The following is a 22811-nucleotide window of genomic DNA, read 5'->3' on the forward strand; positions in this document are numbered from 1 at the left end:
CCCCCCCCCCCCCCCCCCCCCCCCCCCCCCCCGGGGCGGGGAGGGGAGGGGAGGGGAGGGGAGACTGGAGTGTAGCTCATTGAAAAGCACTTGCCCTAATGACTATACAGCCACCGTACTCGCACAGGGTGTCCTGAGGCAGAGGGAGAGGTGCTCTGCTCTGCTACTTTGGTGCTGGGGATCAAACCCCTGCGCTCATCATGCTACTAAGTGATTTCCAACTGAACTATTCCAGTCCTAATTGGGAAATTTTCATAGAAGTTAAAAATGGGATTATGACCTGGGGAAAATGTTAGTTGCAAAAATTATGTTCAATTCATTTTATCAGCACAGCTCAAAGAAGTGTGGGCTTTCACTGTCACTGTGGACACACCCAACTTTCCCAAGAGTGCCTGTTTCTTTAGGGTTCTGACTTAACTGACCTGGAGTGGGATTCAAAGTCTTGGCAGAAGGGTAGATTTGCTTCTATGTCATAGGTTCAATGTTCCCTCTCCTGACATCCCCTTGTCAACGGGCCAGACTATAGAAAGAGCTTCAGAGGGTTGTAAGAGTTACAACTTCTGCCTTAGTCGCTCAAGAATGCTTTTCTCTTAGAATCTAGTTGTCATATAAGAAAACCCAAACCAGTCAGGCAAAGACAGAGCCACATGGAGAGAGGGTCCCTGCCTCCTAATCATGCCATAGTCAAGGTGACAGAGACCCTAGCAGTTATTTTAAACATCCCTGCTCCAGTTGCTGTCTGAATACAACCATCCCAGCTGTTGTTACAAACAACAACCCAGCTGAGCCCTGCCTAACATCCTATGTCACAGAATGACTGTGGTTGTAAGTCATTAAGTTGTATGTGTACATGTGTGTGAGGTTTTGTATGTAGGCAGGTGCACATGTATGCAGAGGCTGAGATGACCCTGAGGCCTTGCCTTAGGTGCTGTCTAACACGTTCTTTCTTTTTGAGACAGGGTCTCTCAGAGGCCTGGAATCTACCAAGCATGCTAGGCTGGCTGACTGGCTATCAAGCTCCAAGGATTCACGTGTCTCCACCTCTCCAACCTTAGGATCACAAGCACACAATGCCATGTCTGGCTCTTTCCATGGGTTCTGGGCATTGCACTCAGGTCCTTATGCTTGTACAGAAAGGACTTTATTAGACTGAGCCATCATCCCAACCCAAGAAACAAGCCATTAAGTTTTAAGGCAGATTTTATTACCTAACAGCAGACAACAAAAATAGGTTTTAGATCAGCTCTCAAAATCACGGGGACTTAGAGTCAGAAACCCAACTGCCAGGAGGAAGGAAAGAAGGGTGCACACGCCAGTTCAAATTCATTTCCCTCTTATAGACTGGTCCTTATCTGTCAGCAAAAGGTTTTGTGGCTTCTCAATTTATAAATTAAAAAGCAAGTTATCCCAGCAAGCAGGAGGCAGGGGCAAGTACATCTCTTTGAATTCAAGGCCAGTTTGATTGTCTGCATTATGAGTTCCAGGTCAGCCTAAGCTGGACCTTATAGTTAGACCTTGTCAAACAAAAAACAAAAAACAAAAACAAGAAAGGAAGGGAAAGGGAAAGGGAAAGGGAAAGGGAAAGGGAAAGGGAAAGGGAAAGGGAAAGGGAAAGGGAAAGGGAAGGAAAATCTAGGGCTTTAAATATGACAACTAGTGAGGCTGACGTCACACACATTAACCTATCAGTGTGGTCCCATTCTCAGGAGTTTGCTAAAACAAGCCAAAGAGAAGATCCCATTGCTCATCACTCCCAGTATCATGCGCTGCTCTCAGCCCCACAGAGCAACATTTCCTGTGAACTGTGCAACAGGAAAGAAAACAAAGACAATCACATTTAAATGCTGCCCTCCTAAAGGTTGTGAATAATGCGGAGGTCAGACAGAAATTCTGACACTGGACCTTCTCGTCTGTATGATGGGAGTCATTTCCTTCTGTGCTTGAGGCGGTTATAATGGAAAAGTGAGAATATACGTTAAGTTCTGTCCCTGAGCCTGGCACAGATCAGGCACTCAAGAAATGCCAAGTTCACGATCCCTTTCTTCCACCCTAGATCAATGCATCAGGATCTCTCAAAGTGTCACCTAGCCCAAAGGTTTCCTTTAAACATATTAAAGAAACCAAAGCCACACATGGCTTCATTCCTTAAATATACGTAGGTATATAACAATATACACCACCACTGAACAAATCTTACTCAAGTACAATTAAAGTACCAGCATTCCTTTATGTTTAAAATTTCAGTAGCTCAAAGGAATTAAGTTGAGTCTACATTTTTGGTAGGCTGTTCTAAAACTTTCAGAATAAAAGAACAGATAACTTGGCTGCCAGAGATGGGTCCTTAAAAGGAGAAGCGGAGGTGAGCCAGGAGCTCAAGGCAGCTGAGGCAACAGGTCCTTGGATTCACCGCCTGGCTAAGACTGTAACAGGATGCTGGCTTTCATGCTCAGAAGGATGCTAGCAGCAAGCAGAGCTGCGCTCTTGAGAATGTATTAGACTGAGTTTCCCTATGCTCCTTCTGCATTCTTACATAAGTGGGACCTGCACTGCATTAAACTGGTAATGGCAGCCTCTTACTAATTATAGCCCAGCCTTCATCTGTCTGTTAGATTAAAACTTCCCTCACTCTTTAAGCCACTTGAATCACAGAACCGGTAAAATGAGGCTGTTTGTGCCTTTGAGTGTTTTCTTCCTATGGCTTGAATTGGACGACCTACTTACCTTGTGTGTCTGTTTTGTGAACTGCAAACTCTGGGCTTTACTTTTTAGCAACTACTCATTTGCTTTCCTCAGGCAAACCTGAGACGAGGGTTAAATATTTTGGGATCTGCTTAAGGCTGATAGATGTATATTTATGAATATATTTAAAATCACTTTTCTTTTTTTTTTTGTTTTTTGTTTTTTTTGGTTTTTCAAGACAGGGTTTCTCTGTGTAGTTCTGGCTGTCCTGGAACTCACTTGGTAGACCAGGCTGGCCTCGAACTCAGAAATCCGCCTGCCTCTGCCTCCCAAGTGCTGGGTAAAATCACTTTTCTTTAAACAATAATTAACTGGTTAAAGCAAAAGGAATAACCACCAACTAGTGTACTGTGAGGCAGCGTGTGTGAGGGTACACGTGAAATATAAGTGTCCTTTCCTCCAGACGTCTTTGGGGAAAATGAATGGGAGACTATATTATCTTAAGACTCAGTACTGTTCTTACACTGAGGTGATATAAATACTATGTAGCTTAGTGGGCAAGAATTTTTAGTTGTACAAGCATGAAGACCTGAGTTCAAATCCCTAGCAACTATCTAAAAAGCTAGCTGTAGTTGCATATTCATCTGGGCCTGTAACCCCAACACTGTGGGGGAGGAGACAAGAGGGCTGATGTCACTTGCTGCCAGGCTAGTCCCAGGTTAAGTATGAAATCCTTTGTCAGAGGAATAAGGTAGAAAGTGACAGAGAAGACACACAGTGTCCTTGTCCTCCATTGGCTTCTGTGTACCCTCTACACACACACACACACACACACACACACACATACTCATGCACACGAGCACGCACTTTTTTTAGGTTCAAGGTCATCCCCAGCTCTGCAGTGAATTTGAGACTAGACTGGTCAACATGTCTCAAAAGAAAAAAAAAAAAAAAAACCTAAACCCTAACTAAAGACACACTATAACCAGTAAAAATAAATCGGTATTATAAAACCTAGAGCAATACCCTCCTCCTAAAAGTAAAACAAGTAAAATTAGTAAGCTGGACAAAAATTTTAATTTAAATAGAAAAGGATAGGAGAAACAAATGGAGAGAGATGATAAACACTGTATTGAATGTGAATGTGAAGTTCCCAATGTAAAGCAAAGAAATATTTGTCTGGATTTAAAAACAGCAGGACAGCCTTAAGATACCTTTTCTACCAGTAAAATCTTTAGATGCAGGGGCTGGAGAAATGGCTCAGTGGTTAAGAGCACCGACTGCTCTTCCAGAGGTCCTGAGTTCAATTCCCAGCAACGACATGGTGGCTAACAACAATCTGTAATGGGATCTGGTGTATACTCATATACATAAAATAAATAAGTAAATCTTTAAAAAAAAAAAAACTCTCTAGATGCAAACAGTGCCAGGTGTGGTCAATCACAGAGCACACTTTTGATCCCACACTTGGGAGGCAGAGATAAGCAGACCTCTGGGAGTTCCAGGCCAGCCTGGGCTACATAGTGAGATCCTAAAGAAAAAGAAAAAAAGGCACAGAAAGGTAAAAGTTAAAGGGCAGACAGATAACCATAACCATGCAAATGCTCATGAGTGGAAGGTGGTGTGGCTTTTTAACACTGCCCTCTGCAATTAGACAAAATCGGTACAGATCTAGAAGAATTGAAAAGAACAACCAAACTGACCCAACCAACCAACGACAGAACAACCGTCCAACAGTAGAAACGACTAGTCTGCAGTGTGGAGCATTCAGTAATCAACCACATGCTCTGGGACTTAAGTCTCAGAGAAAAGGTTAATGGGGTGGGTTCCAAAAACTAAACCCTGGTCCTCTGCAAGAGCAATCAGTGCTCTTAACCGCTGAGCCATCTCTCCAGCCCCAGAATGACGGTTCTTAAGGAGTTTTGATATCATGGGGAATAGTGAAATGAAAGCAGGATATAATCTGTTTCTGCTCTTTTCAAGTGGGAGAAACGCCAGCAGTTTTTCCAGTTCTGATAGGAATGTATGTGTCAGAGAAGGCATGATTAGGAGAGAGCAGAGAAAGTCTGGAGATCAGTGCTGTGGATTCCATAATTACTTATGAAAAATGGCTGAAATCTAATATACAAGGAGAGGGCTCAACCTTTGCAAACAAAACAAAACAAAACAAAACATGGCTAGCTCATATAATGTTACAGGAATGTTAACAAGAGCAGAGACGTACATAAGTGGATGACAGGTGGTTAACTGTTTTCAAAGAGAAACAAAGTACGGTCTTCCCCCAAAGAGGGGGATGGCAAGGGGGGCGGGGACAGGCAAAGGATCTCATTAACCTCATTATATATCCCAGATTGGCCCAGAACTGGCAATTCTCCTGCCTCTGCCTCTGAGATTGCTGGTGTGTGCCATCAGTTTGCTAAGAGGGGAATTAGTTTTGAAGAGAAGGTAAGGGACAACCTTCTAGGAAGTTGGAAGGAATGAACTATAAAAATAGATCAGAATTCCCAGGCCATGCTAAAAGCCCATTAAACTTAGTGATCAGGAATGTAAAATGGAGAAGGGGGGAGGGGCTCTGTATTTCTTCCCTCCCAAGACTAAGTCCACACAGCAGGCCGACTTGAGGACGTGGCTTGGCCACCTTATAACCAGGCAGAAGCAGGGCAAGGCATCGGGGTGACTTCCAGTCACTGACTGTGGAACTCGAGTAATTTAAAGGGAACTTAGTCAATGTACTCTAAGTCCCGCTGGAGTCAAAAGTGGTTAAGGGATTGATCATAACAAGGAGTAAAAGAATGCAAGTCTCATAGCTGACAGGTAAGAAAATTGTTATTTCTCCATCATTTTACAGAACTACAAAGGTTTGTAAATTGAGGTTAAGACCATCAGGGCTAAAACGGATCCCAATAATTGCATTTCTGAATGGCCACTTAATAACAGTATGAGGTGCCATTCACTAAAGCCGCACTACTTTCCTGCTATGTGACATTTCGGCAAGTTCCTAAGTTCTGGAGCTTAGTTTCTGCATCTGCCAAATATGTCATGGGGCAAAGACAAAGAGTGAATATACTAAACACATTTAAACAGTGCAGGCTTTTGGTAAGCATTAATTAAATAAACACCTGCTGTCAGCGACATCGTTATCACGAGTTACTATTTGTTACAATTCTGCTTGCCTACTTTAAAAAGATGCATTACCTAACAGAACCCAGATTGCTATAAAAGCAGGAGTCACAGGAGGAAGGGTTCAAATACGTAAGGATTGAGCCTGGATCAAGTTTCAATCATTACAGAATTTTCCCAAGTACTATCCAGAACCCAATAAACAATAGCCTTGCCGTTAGGTAATGGGTTCAGCTTCATTCTAAACCCGATTTCCAGGTTCTGGACTACAATGCATACCTAGTTCTTCTCCTACAAGGGCTCAGTCACCAATGTAATAGTAACATCTCTAAAGTACTAACACCAGGCTAGTGAGACAGCTTAGTGGCTGATGTCCCGCCCCCCCCCCCCCCCCCCCCCCCTCCCTCTCTGTCTCTGGCGGTCTCTCCCCCCCCCCCAATATTTTTTTTAAATTTTAAAAACATCAAAAAAAAAACAAACCCAACACACTACCAAGTGTGGTATTACATGCCTGTGATCCCAGCCTTCGGCAGGCTGAGGCAGGAGAATGGGGATTGAAGCCAGTGTAAGCTAGACATACTGAGATTCTGGCAGAGCACTTGCCTAGTATGTATAAGGCCTTGGGTTCAATGTATCTGGTGCACATTGTCAGCATCATAGACACTCAATATAAACCCCAGACTCAAATTCCTACAATGGATAGCAGTGAAGGGCATGGCAGCATCACCAGTTGGTGTGGATGACAAACTTTTCCTGATGACGAGTTAGCTTTCTGCAGCCATCTCACAAAGTTGTCCTCCGCCTCAGCTTAATCACAGCTGCACAAAAATCAATCAGTCCACGCAGAAGCTAGTCTTCATTCTCCCCAAACCTTACTTAACACAACCTTTCTATTCACCTGGTTTCTCCTCTCCACACACCAAACCACAGGTAAATAGCTTGTGATCATCAATGAGCCGCAGTCATATCAGAACTCAAGATTCTCTCTGGATTCTTTTAAAATACCGATGGTGCAGAGCAGTGGTGACCTGAAAGAAAGCCTTCTAGACTCCGGCACCAAAAGGTTCACTGAAGCCACACCCCTAGCAAATGAGCGCCTGTGAGAATGCTATGCCGGAGTTTAGAACAGAACCATCCACAGAACTTTCTGCAATTATAGAACTGCTCTGTATGTGTGCTGCCCAACTGTGACACTCCCTAGACATCGGCAGGTGATTTGACTCAGCAATGGAATCTTAAGCTGGCACAGTGGCTGGTGTACAACCACCCCAGCATTTGGGAGGGTAAGGCAAGAGGACTGCCCTGTCTTCAAGGCCAAGCTATGCTGGCTATTCACAAGGACTCAAGTGCTATGGCCTCCCTTTGTAAACTCTGTATACTTTGTAAACCCTCAAGGCAGGAAAGAAGCCAGGCTCTTGCCTGAGAAGCTTCTATCAGCCAGGGCCTCAGACCTCTCTGTCCTAACAGCGTCTCCAGCCTGTTACAAAGGTCATCTCTAACACTTCATCAGGACCCTTCCCAGATTATTCTAATTTTAGGCGAAAAGTATGAACAAAAGCCACCAATCTCTGAATAGGAAAACAGACCAATCCCTGAGCTTCCCAAGTTCAACCTGGAAATCTCTGCCTTAGAAAGCCTCGCCCCCTAAGAAGTCCTATATAAAAGCTGTACCTGTCCAGTTCCCTGCCATCCCCTCCTGGCAGCCAGAGGCAGCCAAGCCTGGATCTCTCTCCATGCTCTTACCCACCTAATAAATCTCTTTTATGAGATTTGCTGCCAGGTGTCTCTCTCTCATCAGAAGAAGTCAAGAAGCAACGAGAAGAATGTAAGAAGTTAAGCTCTGATGCAGGCTCCTGAGTCCTCATCTCAGCAGTGAGGAGCTTCAGGGTCTCTGCTGAGGAGGTTTCCCCTCAGAGCTGTGTGGTTCTGGGGCTCTTGTGTGTCAGGATGCCCTTCCATTGGGTCACTGTCCCACCTCAGAGCTATGTGGTTCCTGGGCTTCCGAGTTCCAAAACAACTTTCCATCTGAACAAGAATGACCACAATATCTAATGTGGTTCAGTTCAGTCCAGTCTGGGCTAATATAAACAACTTCTTAAGATACTGTCAAAAAAAAAAAAAAAGACTTAAAAAGAAACAGATTTTTAAATTTAGTTGATTATAATTTAAATAACCACCTGTACCTTGTGGCTATGTGCTAGACACTATGGTCCAGAAGGGAAAAAACCAACCTAGCCTGTCTAGAGCACAGAATGCTCTCCAAGTTTATCATGTCTCTTCTCTGCATATTCTGAGAACAGAGGAAGAGTTAAGCCTTCTGTTGCTATAGAAACAGATTCCTGCCACAGCTGTGAGCCCCCAGAGGTACAATGCTGTAAGGTTTCCCCACATGACTCAGGAGCTGCTCTTCCTCTGGGAGTGGAGCACAAAGCCATGCTGGGCTCTAGCTTCCTGCCTGTCCCCACGCTCAGAGTGCTTGTTTGCTCAACAGCATGATGCCAGAGTGATAAGGCTTCATGGAATTTCTGAGCAGGAAGAGACTAAGAAAGCAGCTAGCTAAACCTCTATCCCCTTCCCAATAAGGGCAACAAGAAAAGCATAAGTAAGGTGATTTGTCCATTTTTGTTTGTTTTTATACAATGGAAGGCAAGAAGTAAACAACCCACTTCATTACCGAGGATAAATGTCGCTCAATGGGTGAAGAAACAACTGTGCACGGAAAGGCAGAGAGAAGAAACTGAAGTACAGGACCAGAATCTGAAGGATGAAAGTCAAGGAGCACACATGACAGGAAGACCAAGGACCATGGCGCCCACGACTGCTCAAAGCACAACTCCAAGGATTGAAAAAAATTCAATAAAAAGTAAAAATTGTAAATCTAAATGCAAGGCACTTCCTTAAGGACGTGAGATCTTGTATTCAAGTACAAAGAAGAAGCAGAACACATGAAAGTAAACCAAGTGAGGCTCACACCACGGTAACCTTTAGAAGACCAGGAACAAAGAGGACAGCAGCAGCAGCAGACAGTAGGTTAACAATAAGAGGTCAGAAGCCAATCTCACCATTGCAACTCTAGATACTAAAGAAAACACAGCAGTAAGATTGTCTAAATATTGAGAAAAATAAATAAACCCACAAACCCAGACACACATACACATCCAGTTAAATTACCCAATGACCATGACAAATAAAAATATATTTAGGCAGGCAAAAAAAAAAAATTCACAGTAGTAAACAGAAAAAACCCAACTGCAGAGCCCACCTTTGGTAGCAGAAATGTAGCTCAGAAACATGAAGATGGGAGAAGCAGCAGGAGGCAGAGGAAGGGTAAGCAGGTGAGTGAATCCAAGTGAGCAGACATTATCAAGTAAGAACAGCAACAACTAATTCTAGGGTTCGAAAACAAAGTGGATTATAATACAGAACCAGAGCAGCGAGTAACAGAAACTGGGTTCTTATTTAGGAATAGAGTAAAGGTGATTTAACTTTATATTTAGTTGAAGTATGCAGGCCATACTTTAAGAGAAGCAACTAAAAGAGCTGAAAGCTTCCAGATAGTAGGGAATGGAGAAAGGTATGGGTAAAAGTATAGAATAAGGACAACCAAAATGTACCCAACGGTAGATAGGACACAAAACATACTGCTAGGCTGGGCTTGGTGGTGGGCACTTATACTCCCTATACTCAAGAGGCAGAAGCAGATGGATCTCTGAGTTCAAGGCCAGCCTGGTATACACATAGCAAGTGCCAAACTAGCCAGAACTACAAAATGAGATCCTCTCTCAAAAAAAAAAAAAAAAAAAAAAGAGGAAAAAAAAGTATTTAAAACAAGTTTTTAAAGCTGGATGTGGTGGCACATACCTTTGGTCCAAGCACTCAGGAGGCAGAAGCAGACAGATCTCCATTGAGTTCGAGGCCAGCCTGGTCTATAAATAGAGTTCCAGGACACCCAGTGCTACACAGAGAAACCCTGTCTTGAAAAAGAAAGAAAGAGAAAGAAAGGAAGAAAGAAAGACAGGAAGGAAGGAAGGAAGGAAGGAAGGAAGGAAGAAAGAAAGAGGGAAGAAGGGAGAGAATGAGGGAGGGAAGAAAGAAGGAAGAAATAAAGTTAGTTTTAAAATTATTTTATGTGTATAGGTGTTTTGCTTGTGTTTATGTCTATGCACCACGTGCAGTACCTGGTACCCTCAGAGACCAGAAGCAAACACTGGATTCTCTACAACTAGAGCTATAGACACTACCCACCATGTAGGTGTTGGGAATTGAACCCCCAAGTCTTTGCAAGAGCAGCCAAGCACTCTTAACTACTGAGCCGACTCCATTCTCCTAAAAAGGCCTTTTTAAAGCCCTTCTTTTAATAGACTAGCTCAAAGCACCAACACACAGAACAGAGGCTGTATCTATTTTGGTTCATGTAAGGATCCAGATCAACTCTGATTAAAGTAGGTCTCAGTGTTAGGCCTAACACCCATCAGACCCTTTGTCATTTTCAAGACCACATGGTACTCCTATTCCCAGGAGCAGGCCAACATGGACTTTTCAGACTTATGAAATTTTACTTGTTAAGACCTTAAGGGGCTTTACAGAGCCAAGAACTTAATGCTTGTCAACTATTTGTATTTCTGGTAACACTGAGGATTTTAAAGCTGTAGAGGTATAATATCTATTTGTAAAAGTTCTGAAAATAAGACAGGCAGTGGTTGCTTATGCCTTTGATCCCAGCAATCCAAAAAAAGTTCTGAAAATAATTTCAGAAATTAAAAATATGTAGAAAAATATTTATAAATTATACTCTTGGGGTTAGAGAGATAACTCAGCAGTTAAGAACACTGGCTGCTCTTTCAGATGACCTAGGTTCCATTCCCAGCACCCACTTGGTTGCTAGCATTGTAACTCCAGTTCCAAGGGATCTGACACCCTCTTTTGGCACACGTGGTACACAGACATATAAGTGGATAAGACACTCATGCATATAAATAAGTAAATCTTAAAAAAACAATTCTTGCATCAAGTGAGGTGGGTATGAGGCCCTATAACCTTAGCACTTGGGAGACTTAAAGCAAGAAGATTACCGTCTGTTTCAGCAAACCTGAAACTCTAAAAATAGAAAAACAAGCTGGGCAGTGGTGGCACATGCCTTTAATCCCAGCACTTGAGAGGCAGAGACAGGCGGATTTCTTGAGTTCGAGGCCAGCCTGGTCTTCAGAGTGAGTTCCAGGACAGCCAGGGCTACACAGAGAAACCCTGTCTCGAAAAAACAAAAGAAAAAAAAGAGCTGGTGAGATGGCTCAGTGGTTAACAGCACTGACGGGTCTTCCAGAGGTCATGAGTTCAAATCCCAGCAACCACATGGTGGCTTACAACCATCCATAATGAGATCTGATGCCCTCTTATGGGGTGTCTGAAGACAGCTACAGTGTATTTACATACAATAAATAAATTAAAAAAAAAAAAGAAAGAAAAACAAGCTAGTAAAAAATTGACAACAAAAGTATGGCAGACGAATCTGTGATCAGGATAAAAATCCCTGCAGTTCTTCTTGTTTCCCCCCATAGATATTAACAAAACAAAAACTAAAATTTGTCTGGAAGCAAAAATTGTCCAAGATAGGCAGTTTGTGTTTTTATTGTTGTCTGAAACACTCAACACTGCTCTTTGTGATACTGGGAAATGTTGTTGCTTATGCAATATAGTAGAGGGGGAATGTGAAAGTGCCCATTAGGTCAGGCGCACCAGCCACCAGTCCTGGCATTAAGAATCCCCACTATAAACAGCAGCTGCTGGAACGTTGTACTTCACTCGGTTGGTCCCATCTGGATCCCTTATCTGAAACCCTAGAAAGTTCCACTTAGACAACAGTTCTAAAAAAGGATTCAGTGAGGTCAAACGATTTGCCCTTCCCACAGAGCTAATTACTATAGTAATTAGCTTAGTGTGGTGCCACACGTCTTTAATCCCAGCACTCGAGACAGAGGCAGGTGGATCTCTGAGTTCAAGGCCAGCCTGGTCTACCATGCTAGTTCTAAAACAGTCATGGCTAAAAACAAAACAGCAACAATAAAACGCATATAAGGAAACATGAAAACTTTCTAGAAACTAGTGAAAATAATTTAATCCTTATTTATTAAAAAGGAAATGACAGATGGTGATGTGAAGTCATTCTATAGTATGGCAGTGAAAGCGATCTGCTGTGCTAACAAGTAAAACTCACTTATACATCACAAACCCACTATTACATCACAATTTTCCTATATGTACCTATATGTATGTATGTATATATGTATGTATGTATTTAGACATCGGGATAGAGTCTATGCAAAGTATAAAAAATTAACAAGTACAGTAAATACAGTTTTGAACAAATGTAAGGAGTAAAAGTAGTGCACGTACACACACACACAGAGGCACATAGATACATATATTAACAACAGAGTCAGGGCAGTGGGTATGCTTGAGGAAGGATGGGAAATGAGAACGGAAAGGATGAACACAATTATGTCTATAATGTTTTATTATTATCACCTATTAGGTTAAGTATATCATCTCTTTTTTGAATTCCTGAAATAGTTCATAGTTTGAGAACATTTTAAGGCATCAAAGATCCCCTATTCAGAGTCACACCACTATCCGGATTTACTGACACGTAAACCTGTAACAAAAAGTGAAACCGCACTGACCACCTGACTTACCCATTCACCAACCACAAGACCAAATCTTCAGAGTTCGATCTTAAAGGGAAGGAAAGAGGAAAGGCTCCAGGCTGCAGCTGGGATTCAAAGATAAGCATCCAGCAAGTCTTCACGTCAGAGAAATAGGAGACTGACTCCTACTGCTAAATAAAATACACCTTTTTCCTTGAGTGTTTTGTTCTGTAGATACTATTTTCTGCTATACAAGGCAAGCAGGCAGGACTTTTCCTTTCACAGGAACTGCTATTGGTCACTCCCAGGACCCAGAATTCCCCTCCGGTACTGGTGCCCCTTTCTCTATTAGTTGTTGCTGTCTCTTATGTATGGACTTCTTGTTTCCCCTTTTTGAGCCCTGGAGACTTGGAACTCGTATGAGGCTTTGGGGAAACACACACACACACACACACACACACACAAAGCCAGGAAAACACAAAAAGGAGACAGCCATGACGTTTAGAATCTTGACAGCTGTAAAACTTCTTAGATTTTCCTGTGTCTACATCTTACATGAAGCAGTGGTTCTGAAATGAGTCCTGTGGAACTTTGAGTCAAGGAAGCTAACAGCAGCTAAAACTAAGGCTCAGAAGATGGCTGTGGTGGCTCATACCTACAATCCCAACACCAAGAAGGTGAGACAGGAGGACTACTAGTTTGAGACCTGCACAGGCTACAGAATTATAGGTCAGTATAAGTAAGACTTTGTCTCTAAAAAGTGATGAGGTTAGCTCAGTTGACAGAAAGCTTGCCAGCATGCATGAAGCCTTCGGTTCAATTCCTAGCGCCACACAAAACCAGGCACAGTCATTCATGCCTGCTGTCCCAGCAACAGGGAGGCAGAGGCAGGATGACCCGCAGTGAGACAAGGTAGCTTGGAACACATAAGACCTTATCTCGAGACAAACACAATCCCCCAGGGACCTCCAAACCTAACTGAGTTTGAGAAAGGTTTGGGGCAAGTGCTTTTGAATACTGCTATGTTGCCTTATTCTAAATTAAATTTCTCTTTCATGTGAGTTTTGCCATAGGTATGTCTGTGCAGCATGTTCACGGAGCACTCACGGGGCCAGAAGAGGTCACTGAAACCCCGTGGAGCTGGAGTTACACACGTGGGTCCTGGGAACAGAACCCAGGTCCTCTAGAAGAGCAGAAAATGCTCTTGACCATTGAGACACCTCTCCGGCCCTATTCTAAATTTTTAATATCTCTAGAAAGGTCTTTTCTTTTTCACCATCCTACACAGAGGCTAAGGGTAAAGCGATGCCTTTGTGTGCCATTCTATGTGCTTTAGACCTAACTGGGTTTTTTGTTGTTGTTGTTGTTTTGTTCTGTTTTGTTGAGACAGGGTTTCTTTGTATAGCTTTGGCTGTCCTGGAACTCACTCTGTAGACCAGGCTAGACATGAATTCACAGAGATCTGCCTGCCAAGTGCTGGGATTTAAGTCGTCCGCCACCACTACCTGGCTAGATCTAATTTCTGTTTCTATAATTTTATTAGTGTCCCTTTGTTGTTAAAATAACAGGCTTCATTACGGCATTTCTGCACAGGGACAGCAGCAGTCTGAGTGGTCCGACCTCGCCTACTGTGGTCGCCTGTCCACTGCTCCTTCACTATCCTACTTTCCCATCTTTTTTGTTTAAATCTAAATTCCACAGGAGAGAAAACGTGCAACATTTGCAATTCATCGTTTTCCAGTTGGTCCAAATGAGATGATGATTATTAAGTATTATTATTATCATCATCATTATTATTGTTATTATTATTTCTCCATAGCAAGGCTGTCCTGGGACTATGTAAACAAGGCTAGCCTTGAACTCAGAGATCCCCCTGCCTCTGCTTCCCAAATGCTGAAATTAGTGTGCCACCAGTGTGGTGATTTCACTTTTTTTAAATGGTTGAAAAAAGCTCCATTGTGTACACATGGCACTTAGCTTATCCACTAATAGATGCACAGCTTGATTCTGTATCTCCACCGCTGCGAGCGGCGCTGAAAAGGGCATGGTGTACACAGTGTCTAGCATGCACCTAGATTCCTTTGGGTATATCTCCTAAGGGGCAGGCTTAAGTCATATAGTAGTTATCTTTTTAGTGTTTTGAGGGAACCTCTGCAATGAGTCCCACAGTGGACTTTTCCCGGGATGTATTACACGCTCTCCTTCCTCCCAGCATGTTTGTGTGGTGGTGCTGAGGATACATCCAGTGCTTGCCACACATGGGGGAAACACTGCACCAAGGAGCTATACGTCTGGTTTTCTTTTCTTGATGATGGAATCTCAAAGGAGCTTTGATTTGCCTTTCTCTGGTTCTTAGAGAAAGGTACTAGTACTCTTTTTGAGAACTGTCTGTTGGATTCCTTTGCTTATTTCTTTATTGGATTATTTTTTATGACTTTACATATTCTGGATATTAATCTCTTGTTGGAGGATCAACAACTGGCAGATTTTCTCCCATTCTGTAAGCTGCTGATGTTATTGTTTGACAACAGGCTGGCCTGGTAATCCCTTCCTTTCTATGCAGAAGCATTTTAGTGTAACAAAATATCATTATTAAAACTTTATTTGATGTGCATTTGAGTTTTTGCCTGTATGAGGGTGTTGGATCTCCTGGAACTGTACTTAGAGAGAGCTGTGAGTTGCCATATGGGTGCTGGGAATTGAACCTGGGTCCTCTGGAAGAGCAAACTGTGCTCACAGAGCCATCTCTCCTGCCCTCACAACCCCAATGTGAACCAAAGTGTTAAGGGTAAAGTACAGCTCTACAAATCCACGCTTTGAATGATGGTGCGCTGACCTTGTAACGTCACAAACTGGAAATAGGAGAAACAGACACTGGAGGGAAGAAGCTACCGGTGAGCCCCAGACAGGCACCATTAGGTCAGTTGCCACAGACGGGCACCTTTAGGTCAGTTGCCATCTCAGAACCCAGAGGGCCGAGATTCTGCCTTTGTGGCTTCCGGTGCTCTGCCTTGGGGCTGTTTCATGATCCTTTTACACTGCAATGGGATTTGAACTGATTGACAATGTGGAGGCTCCAATTTCATTGTTCATGCTGCGGCATCCATTCACTAACCCAGGCTTCTCTGCTCTGTTCTGCTGTCCTGCATTTTGAATTCAGAGCTTAGTGTCAGCAAGGAAAGCACCAGAGTTGTCATGCAGCAGCCTTTGGCTGTGTTCTACTAAGAGATGTATCATCTACAACCTACTCACATCCCTCCCCCAACAGCTACCAAAAATTCCCCTGGTGAGAAATGCTATTATAAGAAGGGGTGGCTGCTTTGTGACTCACACTGTTTCATTAAAAAGATTTTTTTTTCCCAAACAAATTTTCAGTAAAGAAATCCAAAGGTTTCCCAAAGCCACAGCAAAATAGAACAGCTCATGATAGTATTTTTCATAGACATTTACATCTGCTTAGCCTTTTGTGTTGCATTTGGCCTTTAGGTTGAGAGGAAAGGTAGGAAACTGGTTGATTAAGCCCAGCTAATATATAATATATAACTGGGTTTGTCAATATTAAGATAGAAGACCGCTAGCTTGCAAGCCAGCACTCATCACAGGTCTTATGACCTTTCCAGGGCATCTGGTTCCAATGGGATAGATGCCTCAACAACATCAGACAGGAATTGAGTAAAACCAGTAACTGATGGCTTACACGGGTGCTGGGGATGGTTGTTACGGTGGTAACTGGTATTGTAGAAAGCTTTCTATCTATCTTAAACAGTGTTATATCTTTGAGAGTGTAAATAAAAGAACAAGCAATACTTCACAAAACTAATTTGTTAGTATGGAATCCCAAGGGCTCCTTTAAATTCCTGTAGAATTTACAGAGTCCTCAGGGGAGAATCAGGATAAAAAGAATCCTAGCCAGCTCTTCTCTATAGGAGAAAGGTGACCAAGATGGACGCATCAAAAATGTTTCCAAATAGCTCAGAAATGTGAGCAAAATGATCACACAAGCTTGGGGTCTGTGAATAACTGTTTCTCCCACGTGCTAAGAGACCTCCTTTGACCTTACAAGATATTATATAGCACACAATATGGAAGTAAATAATTTGGAATAGCTGTTTGTAAAGTATGTTTTAATTATATTTTAGAGAGAGTGAAGGGTACTAGAAACAAAAAGCCTGTGGCCATATTATAAATTTCATTCACCAAGACAAGATGCCAAAGCACATGCACATACACATGTGTATACACACACACATACACACACACAGTGAAAATTCACCAAGTCACTTTTCAAAAATGAAGGCATTATCTAACAGCTACTTTTCATAGTCTTTCAATAAAATAGAAAGTTATCTCAACATGGATCTTCTAAATTCTTCATTATGAGCAAAAAGTGTTCCTATGTAACACACGTTTATTAGTTATTCTTGGGGAATAACATATTACTGGTGTTGGTTATAATACAAGGCTTTAATAAATTACTGAAAGCATAACTAAAGGCAAGAATTAAAAACAAAAACAAAAAACAATTAAAAAAAAACCTAACCTGATTCAAAAAGAGAGGCTAAAGAGATGATTCAGTGTTAAGAGCCTTTGCTGCTCTTCCAGAGGTCCCAGGTTCAATTCCCAACACCCGCTTTTAGATCACTTACAACCTTCTGTAAGTTCAGTTCTGGAAGACTGGAATCCTCTTCTGTTTTCCAAGGGCAGCAAGCACAAATGTGGTGCACAGACATATGTGTAGGCAAAACACACATACACATGAAATTCAAAAACAAAACAAAAAAACCCTGTTAAACAGGCAAATGACCTGAATATGTATTTCTTCAAAGATACATGAATGGCTAAGAAAAAACAAAATCAGATTTACCAATCACCATGACAGAAATATAAACTACAAGACACAACATCTCACCCATTAGGTTAGCTACTATCTGTCTGGTCCCCAAGAAAGTCCTTTTCCCAAGGTCGAAGGCCCCCATTCTCTAGAGGGCTTAGAGAAAGTTCCTGCTTGCAAGAAGGGAGCCATTTTCCTTATCTCTGGAAAGAGGAACTTGTGGCTCTTCCAATACCACACCACTAGTACCTAGTAACTTGTCAAGGTCAATGCTAGCCTCTTGGCTCCCTCAGTCCCTGCTCACAAGCCCCCCATTCTCTCCTTTCCATTTAACACTGAAAAATCTTTCCCTGTTGCTTTCTCCCTACTTTCCCAGACAGCCTTGGCAGTTTGGAATGAACTTTTTGCCTTTTCACCCATGCAATGGCTATTTTGTTTCTTTACTGTGCCCGTTTTCACTCACTATTAAAAAATTAAATTAAGGGCTGGAGAGATGGCTCAGCAGTTAAGAGCACTGACTGATCTTCCAGAGGTCCTGAGTTCAATTCCCAGCAACTACATGGTGGCTCACAACCATCTGTAATGGGATGCCTTCTTCTGGTTCATCTGAAGACACCTACAGTGTACTCATATACACAAAATAAATAAATCTTTTTAAAAAATGACATTAAAAAAATTAAGTTAAATTAAAAAGCCAGATATGGTGACTCTGAGCCTGTAATCCCAGCACTCTAGAGGCAGAGGCAGGCAGATCTCTGAATTTAACCCAGCGGGGTCTACACAGTGAATTCCAGATAGAACAGCCCAGCAATAGAGCAAGACCTGAGAGAAAGCAGGCAACAGAAGTTCTGAAACAGAGGATCTGGAGATAGCTCAAGATGGTAGTGTTTGCCTTCAGTGTATGAAGCCAAGTTCAGTCACCAGCACTGAACAAACTGGGCAGGTAATTCTAGCACTCAGGGGTGGAGGCAGGAAATCAGATGTTCAAGTTTATCCTCAGCTACACAGTGAGTTTGTCACCTTGAACTATACGGGGGAAAAAACTGGCCTAAATCAAGGAGGAGCTGTCTCCTATATCCAAAAGAAAACAACAAAAAATATGATCCAATCATTTTACTCCTAGGTATATATGAAAGACTAGGGGATATGGCTCACTGGCAGAGACTAGAAACACATCGCTAGAGAGGTGGTGGTGGTGTAAAAACGGTCTCAAAGAGTATTTGTACATTCACAGCGTGGAAGCAACCCATGTGTCCATGACAGATACATGGAGAAGCAAACGTGGTCTACAGTCTACTGTACACCCTGATATACTTTCTGCGGTACATGTTCAGCCCTAAAAGGGAAGAAAATCCTGACTGGAGATGCAGCTACCGGGGTGAAGGTTAAGGGCATTCATTATGCTCAGTGAAATAAGAGTCACAAGACAAATACTTTAGGATTGCTTACAATCAGTTCTTACTGGCCCCTCAACTATACACTTAAAAATGGTGAAGATGGTGGAGGCACTAAAGTATCAATACCATGGCATTCCAAACCTACACTTACCAGACCAAGAGGCTATCTTACAGAAGGTTTAAAACGTGCTGAATAATGCTTCCTATGAAACACAGTGACCAAAAAGAAAAGCAGCTCTAGGAACAACAAAGATGCTTAAAGTCCAAGGGTAAACAAGACACCATTGAGAAGACAGACAGCCCCCACATACTGGGTCACACAAGACATTTTTTAGTCTGTTAGAAACATAAAGATGCCCTGCCCAGACCAGAAATAGGGTTTAGGGAAAAAATGAAGAGTCACTGCAAGAGTTCAGAAGAAACACCTTGCAGCAGCCTCACACACCTGAGTGTTCATGCAACTGATAAAAAAAGAAAGTGGTGTGCAATGGTTGCAAACAGCAGCCTCCTTGGTAGTGTATGTAGCCTATTGTCTATATGGGTTGCCTCAGGGGACCATGGAGACAATTTTCTGGTAGTTGATAATCACAAGTCTCTGATCACACAATGTTGTCCCTGATCTAGGCTCTAGACAGGTATGCGTGGTGCCTTTGGGAAGCCCCGGGGCACAGTGGCCAGGGTTCACACTGGCCAGGTCATCATGTCTATGTGCACCAAGCTGCAGAATAAGGAACATGTGATTGAGGCTCTGCACAGAGCCAAGTTCAAGTTCCCTGGCCGCCAGAAGATCCACATCTCAAAGAAGTGGGGCTTCACCAAGTTTAATGCAGATGAATTTGAAAACATGGTTGCTGAGAATTGGCTCATTCCTGATGGCTGTGGTGTCAAATATATCCCCAATCATGGTCCTGCACTACTGAAGACTTCCAAGTGCTCTCCTATACCCTACAAGATAATGTTCAATAATAAATCTTGCATCAAATCTGCTTAAAAAGGAAGGGAGGGAGGGAGGGAGGGAGGGAGGGAGGGAGGGAGGGAGGGAGGGAGGATGTGGGCTGGAGAGATGGCTCAGTCATTAGGCGCATTCATTGGCTGTTCTTCCAGAGATCCAGAGTTCAATTCCCAGGAACCACATGGTGGTTCACAACCATCTATAATAAGATCTGATGCCCTCTTCTGGTACATGTAGATAGAGGACTCATACATAAAATAAATAAACCATTTAAAAATACTTTAAAAAAAGAAAGCAAAGATTCTTGAAGAGAACACTAATCATCTTTATGATAAATACACATTCCCAGCACCTACACTACTTCCTGCCACCTGTGCGTACTCAGTCTTAGCGCAGTCAGTTTCTACACAGGCCGGAAAGTCTCCTGCTTTGAGATAGAGAGAAAAACGGGACTCATAATGTATCCAATTCAGTGTCATGACTTGTTCTAGATCTCCAGCTCTCTAGCTGCTGGGCTGGGTTTGTGTGTCAGAGATCATAACTCAGTGCTCTTCAGTGGTAATGACCACCAGAGGCAGCTGGGCCTCGTGAAAAATCAGGGGGAAGACATCCACAGAAAGGGCCATTGCTTCAATTACTGTCTGTCTGTTCAGAGCCACTCAGTTCGCAAGATCATGGCAGACTGGCTTAGGCCTTTATGTAGGAGACAAATGCTTAATTCCATGTGCAAAGCAAAACAACCTACAAAGAATGCTCTTGCTGGTGAAAGACACTCATATGGATCCTGTCTAGAAAATACCCAACTAGTTTAACATATCAAAAACAATGGATACACCAAAACAAAAAGCCCACCAAGTTCTTTCTGTTTCAGAAGGAAAAAATGAAATTCATGACAAGTTGAATTTCAAATGCAGTTGTTCTAACTGTACTCTCGGGATCTGTTCTAAACTCGGATTCTGGGGTCTCTCCTCAGTTCTGCTGAGTTCTGGGTGTAGGGTCCAGCCATCAGCATTGTTATGAGGCTCCATAAAAAAAATAGCAGGCAGGCAAGTAAGGCTACTCTGCAGCCCTCACTTATCAGGAGGCTCTTGTTTGTGTCTGTTTCATTTTTGTGTCCATTTTATGTGTGCACGTATGTGTGCACGTGTGTATGTGGGCATGTGGAGGTCAGAGGACAACTCAGGGGAGTTGCTTCTCTCCTTCCACCATGTGGATCCTAGGCACTGAATTGGGCTCATCAAGCTTGGAGGCCAGTTCCCTTATCTGTCGAGCCAGGTTGCTGGCTCTAATTGGGTATTTTAAATTTGAGTTCATGCCCATTGCGCTCAGGTGGGATATCATCACAGTTGTAAACTATGTGGCACGTTCCTTCAACAATGGAGCGAGCACTCTTTCTTTGGTCAAGGGTGGCCTGGCTTACAGCATTCCTTGTGACATAGTTGGAGATGAGTCTTTGTTTAATATAAAAATATACACATCCATAAAGCAACCATGTTAACAATTTAACCATTATTGCTTGCAAAGCCTTTCAGATCTCATGGGAAATAGTTAACTATGACCCTTAGGAAATTATCGTTGCCTGAAGGAAGTAAGCCTTAAAAAACGAAGTCTTCATTAAGGCTGGAACTTTTTTGCAGAACTGGGCAGGTCTCTTTAGAGACCACAGAATGCTTTTCCTTTTTCAGAAAGCTCAAAAAGGCCCATTACCTCTAGCATACCTACAGTAAGACTTCCTGATCTACTCAAATAGAGTTGGCAACTATCCTTCACTATTTAAGACTAGAAAAAGTTAAACCTTTTGAAAATCCTAGTGTGACAGCAAACTAGAACCCAGGAGACACACTGCTAACATATTCACACACTTTTCTAAGTTACTTCATCTCAGCCCCAGTCGATGGCTTGGTTAAAATACAAAACAAATTTGGATTTTTTTGAATATACATATGTATACACATACATGACTAAGAAGCCAGACCAAACCAACACCCGCACTAGCCAGCCATTTTACAGCAGAAAACAGCAGCATCTCCTAACATGTGGATACATCATGTTTTCTCCCCACTTTCGGAAACCCCGATTCCAAGGTTAACAGGACTACTACAAAAAAATAACAGGACTATTCCAAGGTTAACAGGACTACTACTTCTTTAGCATCAGAAAACCAAAAGCCACAGAATCAGCTCAGAACAAGCCCAGCAGCTGAACAGTGAAAGGAAAGGGCTGCACGTGCTTCTCAAAGGAGTTCTCCTCTAACAGTTATGGGAGAATTGGATACAGGGCAGACTCCAGACAGCACAGGCCTCCATCTGGGGCCTGTGTTCTCATTTGTGTAGACCTCTAGTTCTAAGGAGACAGAGAAGGCAAGAACAATAGCCTTTTCCCCACAAGGGCATCACAGTGTTCCACTTGGATTCCCTTTGCCTTTTACTTTTGTGTATACTGTCACAAAAGACCCTCACCAATGACTCTGCAGGACCCCAAGGACAGACATCTACAGATGAAGATATAATAAGCCTGGGACTACACATCTGCTCAAGAATCAGGCACTTTATCATCAGCCTAGCCTTCCCATTTGGTGGCTAGTTAAGTTTCCAGGGTAATATTTCCTCAGGTTACAGACAAGAAGGGGCCACAGTGATGTCTTAGAGCATAGCTGAGCATAAGCAACATATGCCTATAACTGAAACATTTCAGAAGGTGAAGGCAAAGGATTAAAAGTTCAAAGCCAACCTGTATTATATAAGTTTGAGGCTAGTTAGGGCCACATTCTAAGACCCTATCTCAAAACAAACAATAAATAATCACATAAACAAAATAAAGTAATAGATAAAAAGAAGCTGTGTTCTGATACTGCCAGGCCAGCACTCCGGCCTCATCTCAGCTATCTACAGCTAGCTGTCTGGGTTCCTTACCTCCTCTGTAAACTAGGAGTGGAGTTACAGTTACGAATAAGACATGGACATAAACCATTCAAGTTCTTTCATCCAGCAAATACTTGTGTAAAGCACAGTGTAAGTTACAGCAGCACTCGAGAGCTAGTCCTGGTCTCACAGAGCTGAAAACTTAGTCAAACTACAAGAAGAAAAATAAGTAAGCAGACAAATGCTTATAAAATGTGCTAAAAAAAATTAGGATTACCATAAATGATTGAAAACAATCACAGGAAGGGTCAGAAGTTAAGAGTGCCCACT

General features: G+C 42.6%; 1 protein-coding gene and 1 pseudogene across 2 annotated transcripts in view; one reads left to right on the forward strand and one right to left on the reverse strand.

The window, feature by feature from the left end:
* The window catches only part of Znrf1 (zinc and ring finger 1), an 84786-nt gene that overhangs the window by 58547 nt on the left and 3428 nt on the right, over positions 1-22811 (reverse strand). The gene's annotated exons all lie outside the window — the stretch shown is intronic.
* LOC114622315 lies at positions 19124-19237 on the forward strand (annotated as a pseudogene).

This window comes from Grammomys surdaster, unplaced genomic scaffold, assembly GCF_004785775.1.
Source record: "Grammomys surdaster isolate TR1022 unplaced genomic scaffold, NIH_TR_1.0 187, whole genome shotgun sequence".
NCBI lineage: Eukaryota > Metazoa > Chordata > Mammalia > Rodentia > Muridae > Grammomys > Grammomys surdaster.